Below are 6,639 nucleotides of genomic sequence, written 5' to 3'. Positions count from 1 at the left end.
AGAATCTAGATCGAAATTTTTGTTTCGATCGGCGATCATTGAAATAACGAGCTACCGTGGCCGTAAGGTTACGGATTTCGCCTTGTAAGCGGAAGGTGAAGGGTTCGATTCCTGTCTGGCTCGGTAAAGTCAGATCCCTTCAAAGAGTAAATCTGCTCACTGGGAATCCTAATCGACTGAGTTCGATTCTCGTACCGGGGAGATGAAGTTTAAATGAGACCGACGATCAAATAGTTGCGATCGAAAGATTTCGACGGACGACCGACATTTTACGGATCATGATTTTTGATCGAATGCATCAATCAGGGACATAGATTCAAAAATATGTATTGTTAGAAAAATGTGGTTTAAAGCTGTTTCAAAACAAATAATTTTCAAAATATTACATGGTCAATATTTTGATCCGGCGTTCGGTAGTCTCTATCGAACTTTCTTTAATGAATGTGATACCAACGGAAAATTCTAGAAATTCAAACTCTTTCATAGTGTGTATATTTACTATTTAAAAAAAATATAACATATTAAGTTTCCATAAAAATTACTCGCTTAGGCATCGGAAATTGTTTGTCGGATTAAATCCGCATCGGTTTCCGGATCGGAAGGAAAGCAAAATTTACGAAAATTCAGAATTCAACAATTGGACTTGTTTAATAAATTCCTGTCGTTATTTTAAATTCCTTGAATATTGTAATCTATCCAATTCTTCTGTTTCGATTGGAAGTTGTCGATTTTGCACTAGGCTTGCTGGGATTCCTATCTGGTGAGTACACTAGAGCTCGAAGGCCTCCATATGCCTACTGCGATCGAAATATTCCAATCGAAAAGTATCGATAGAATGCAATAATTAGGATGAAAATTCTTTATTTCTAGCGAACCTGTAAGTTCTGAGCACTGGAAGGAAAAGGAAAAGAACGACGTGTCTATAGGATACGGAAACACACTCACTCATACACACAGAACCACTCACACACACACATACAAACAAAAAGCTTAGAAGCTGATGAATCGTTTACTGCACACACACAGTTAAGAAAAAACGGAGGATACAAATGAAGTAAGAAAACAATAGCGATCATGTTAATTGAGGTAAAAAGAGAGTTAAAATCACACAAAAGAAGCAACACAAACAAACAAAAAAGGGCGGAAATTTGTTTTTGTTTTGGGGCACTCGGTGTGGAGTATTTTATGAATTTGGAACCTGAAGAAAACAATAACAAAACAAGTTGAGCAGAACAAAAAGTTGCAAGCAAACGATGGTTCTTTTTTAAAAAACAAAAATGAACAAAAGCGCGAAACCAGATTATTATCAATTATTGAATGAATTATTATCTACTGCTACCATTACAACAAACAACAACAACAACAAAAACTATATTATGAATATTGTGAAGAATTTTAACTTATGTTGTCTTTTTCTCAAGTCTATTATAGCGATAAAGAAAATAATAAATATAGTAATGAACAACAAAAAACGACAGATAGGAGGACAAATAATAAAGAGAAAAGAAAAAAATGAAGAAAAACACAAAAAATATAAAAGAGAAAATATAATAGGTATATAATAATGATAAAAATGTTCCCGAATCGAGATGATGTTCAGTTAAGTCTCAAATAAAAGAAGAAGAAAAACAGCAAACTGTGAAACATTTGTGTTACAAAGTACATACAAGCAAAAGCTGCGATTGTATCGCCTGGCGATAAGTTGTTTTTTTTTTTCACTGTTTCCACCACCCCTCCCCCGCGCGTTCAAAACGCCTAAAGTTAGTTTGTTTTTAAATTTTCACGACAAATTGCACACGCTAGCGCAGTTCCAATTTGTTCCAACTTTGCCACAATCATTTGCGTGTCTCTCCCGCTCCTCCCCCCATACTCAAAGTTGATTTTATGTCATTCCTTGCGGAACACCCTGTGTGCGTTTGCAAACAAAAAGAGAAAACAAGATGAAACAGAAATAAGAGGAAAAAATACAAAGTTTATATATATATTTCTATTAGCCGGTAGTCGCGCCAACCGATAGTGTGTAACTCGAAATAAAAATAAAGTGGTAAATATATTAAAAAAATAAACACATATTTTTGCATAAGTGCGCAGCCATAACGATTAAGCAGACGAATGCAAACGAACGCAAATTAAGTTCTTAAAACTCACACTCACACAGACTCAAACACACACACACACACATAAATTGCAAACATAGGGTGTTTCCCGCGCAAGTTTTTTTTTGTTCTCTTGAGTTCCTTTCTCTCACTCTCTCACGGTCTGCTACAGGGTGATCGGTTTCCACTCTGTTTCAGTTTTGAGTAGTAGCGCGCGCTATACGTAAATTTAACAAAAACATAGTAAAACAAAACAAACAGAAACAAACACGAAGCTGTTCGCGCCATTCAAGAGAATAATAAGAGGTAAAACAAAACAAAAAAAAACGACAAATATATAGATGAGAAATTTATTGAACAAAAAAAAAAGGATACAGAAAAAGTAATAATCTAGTTTTCCCTAACACACAATAGCAGCGAACCGACCCAGAAGAGGACACCTGATGTGCGAAATTTCTTAGTTTTTCCCTAGCGATTTTCAAATTCTTTTTAATTTGTGTTTATTTTTTGTTTTAAATAAGTGCTTCTCCTACGTGTAGCGTTAATTTATTATTTTGTTTTCTATTTATACACCCTCTCACACACCTCTCTTAGGCTACCTAATTCAATTTTTCCCTAGCATTTTAATGACTATGCACACAAACACAACACATAGCTCATGTGTCAATGTTTCTGGCATTCGCGAGAGCTTCCCCCTCTTTTTTGTTGACTATTTAGTGATGTAACTTTTAATTTGTCTTGATTTACGTACATTATATTTACTCGTTTTTGTTTTTAGGTATTCAAATTGGAGGAAATTAAAGCTATGACTACCTTTAATCGATGATACACAGAAGTAACGATACAAAATAATAAAGAAGAAGAAGATACAATATTTTTAGGTGAAATGAAGTTTTTTGGTTTGATTTTTTATATAGGAATCTAAATTATTTAATCCGTTTATAAACGCTTTTCCTGAGAATAACGAGAGAAAAAAAAAACAAAATAGAAAAGAGAAATCATTAAGATTAAACAAGTAAAAGAATAAAAATGAAAGGAAAACACACAAAACGTTGCTGCGAGGTTCAAACACACACAACAACCAAAAAAAAGGATAATGCTGTAGAGTTCGCGAATCAAATGATCAATCTAGATAAACGGTTTTATTCTTTGATTAAGATACTAGAGAGAAGGGCATCCAAACCAGATGAAGATAACTAGAACACGAGCATAGCAAGGGGACTGTAGAATATCGGAAAATAGGGGGAAAATATAAGTATAAAAACTAAAAATATCAACGCAAATGGACGGTAATGTGTGCGTAAGCTGAATCCATTCTGAATAAAACACCCGGTGAGGCACGTTCTCATACAAAACAAAAAACAATGGTAAATAAGCGAAAGCTGTGATTTCAAATCGGCTTCTCGCACATTTTCTGCATAAACAACTCCGCTGAAGACTAAGCAAACCAATATTTAAAAGAAACAAATCAGAATCTGACGAAAGGCACATTTGAAGAAAAGAAAACAAAACCATAAATTAATAACGAATCACTAATTACCACATTTTATTACCAGTAAGCAACACCTTTGCAAAAAGAAGAAAAAAAAACCAACATCAATTCGAAATCAACCGATTTGCAATAGTAACAACAAAATTCGGCGCGACACAGAAACAGAACAACAACAAAAAACAAGAAATGCTGGTCCCACGAAAGTGTACGAACGAAAATATGGAGCCGATACGAGTAAGAAAGAAGAAAGAAAGAACACACACGCGTACGTACCCACAAAGTACACACAAAAACACACACACACAGAGAAGATGCACCTAGTGTTGTAATGGATTAAGGAATAAACAAGTCGACAGCTTAAAAACAGAAGGAAAAAAAGGTGTTTTGATTATTTGATTCAGGTGTTACAATGTTAGTAGGAAATATACTAATAAATGTGATTACAAACAACAAAAAACCAATAAAGAACGCACGGCCTGGTGGTTTGATTTTCCGGTGTCCGAAATGTCACTTAATCATAAGTTTAAAAGTTTGTTCGATCGCGCTTTAATGCGAAAATTTACCTGAGAGACTTCAGTGACCCGCAAAAAAGTAGAATGAATTCAACTCGAAACATCTCAATTGAAAATAATACATGCATTCCAAAGGAATCGCCCTTAGAAAGTGAGCTTTGAAAGCTCCGCATCGCTTCCAAAAGCTCAGCTTCACATTTAGAAGGAGGCGCTTGGTATTTTGGGGCCACCGAACGGCACTGCACAGAGAGACTTCAACGAAACAACAAACAGTGAACCTTAAAACAAACTTACAGTGAAATAAAAAAAAAGTACCAAATTCCTAAATTCTAGGAATTTTGGCTCCTTTCCTTATTTAGTAATCGGATTTTTTGGATTACTTAATAAGAAAAGGAGGCAAAATTCCTAGAATTTAGGAATTTGGTACTTTTTTTTATTTCAGTGTAGTCGTGTGCATGCACTACAATAAAAAAATAGTACCAAATTCCTTTATTCTAGGAATTATGCCTCTTTTCCTTATTTAGTAATCGGATTTTTTTGGTTTACTTAATAAGGAAAGGAGCCAAAATTCCTAGAATTTAGCAATTTTATTTTATTCAGTGTAGCAAAAGCTGGTTTCGTTTTATAAATTTCCGCAGTAACTGTTCAAAAGGACGAAACCTTGGAACATAAAAAACGAAAACGGCGTGAAAGCACCTTCAAGAGAACACGAAGTTTTAGTAAATTAGTTCAATTCCTGTAGTTTGTTTGCCAACCCTATAGACCAATGTCGATGGACATATTCTTCGAAAATTTGCAACAGCATAAATATTTCTGTATAACACTTAAACTACCATCCTCAATATTATCCCGCGAACTACCAAGCTAGCGAAAAAAGGCGAAGTCCAACTTCAAACAGCTGTATCTCGGCTCCCTGTGGACGGATTTTCAAAATTCAAGAAGCAAAAGATGCGGACAGATCTCTAGATTATTTTGCTTTTTGAAAAGTCAAAAACAGAGGCACTTACCCTAAATTATTCCCAAAACCAACCAGGTAACTTTTTTTTAGCCCTCTATTTTCTAGTTGTTTTGCATGTTGGATCGAATGTTGAATGACAATTTGTTTAAAATTTTATCATAATGCAAGTTACAGTACAATTATAATACCCAATACCATATTGGACCGATCTGGCCACATTGGGACCGGTTCCAGGTTCTCCGGTGAAACCCGGAATATCCCCAATTCCAGAGTATTTTCAAGAATTTTATTAGAATGGCAATATGGGTATCAAAATTCAACATTTTCAAAATCAAGCTCACTGATGACGCTGAAAACCATTTTGGACATATCTGGCCACTTTAGGACCGGTTCCAGGTTCTCCGGTGAAACCCGGAATATCCCCAATTCCAGAGTATTTTCAAGAATTTTATTAGAATGGCAATATGGGTATCAAAATTCAGCATTTTCAAAATCAAGCTCACTGATGACGCTGAAAACCATTTTGGACATATCTGGCCACTTAGGGACCGGTTCCAGGTTCTCCGGTGGAACCCGGAATATCCCCAATTCCAGAGTATTTTCAAGAATTTTATTAGAGTGGCAATATGGGTATCAAAATTTATCATTTTCAAAATCAAGCTCACTGATGACGCTGAAAACCATTTTGGACATATCTGGCCACTTTGGGACCGATTCCAGGTTCTCCGGTGAAACCCGGAATATCTCCAATTCCAGAGTATTTTCAAGAATTTTATTAGAGTGGCAATATGGGTATCAAAATTCAGCATTTTCAAAATCAAGCTCACTGATGACGCTGAAAACCATTTTGGACATATCTGGCCACTTTAGGACCGGTTCCAGGTTCTCCGGTGAAACCCGGAATATCCCCAATTCCAGAGTATTTTCAAGAATTTTATTAGAATGGCAATATGGGTATCAAAATTCAGCATTTTCAAAATCAAGCTCACTGATGACGCTGAAAACCATTTTGGACATATCTGGCCACTTAGGGACCGGTTCCAGGTTCTCCGGTGAAACCCGGAATATCTCCAATTCCAGAGTATTTTCAAGAATTTTATTAGAGTGGCAATATGGGTATCAAAATTCAGCATTTTCAAAATCAAGCTCACTGATGACGCTGAAAACCATTTTGGACATATCTGGCCACTTTAGGACCGGTTCCAGGTTCTCCGGTGAAACCCGGAATATCCCCAATTCCAGAGTATTTTCAAGAATTTTATTAGAATGGCAATATGGGTATCAAAATTCAGCATTTTCAAAATCAAGCTCACTGATGACGCTGAAAACCATTTTGGACATATCTGGCCACTTAGGGACCGGTTCCAGGTTCTCCGGTGAAACCCGGAATATCCCCAATTCCAGAGTATTTTCAAGAATTTTATTAGAGTGGCAATATGGGTATCAAAATTCAGCATTTTCAAAATCAAGCTCACTGATGACGCTGAAAACCATTTTGGACATATCTGGCCACTTTGGGACCGATTCCAGGTTCTCCGGTGAAACCCGGAATATCTCCAATTCCAGAGTATTTTCAAGAAT

Source organism: Culex quinquefasciatus, chromosome 2, assembly GCF_015732765.1.
Source record: "Culex quinquefasciatus strain JHB chromosome 2, VPISU_Cqui_1.0_pri_paternal, whole genome shotgun sequence".
NCBI classification, from domain to species: Eukaryota; Metazoa; Arthropoda; class Insecta; order Diptera; family Culicidae; genus Culex; species Culex quinquefasciatus.
Note: the sequence above shows the minus strand (reverse complement) of the source record.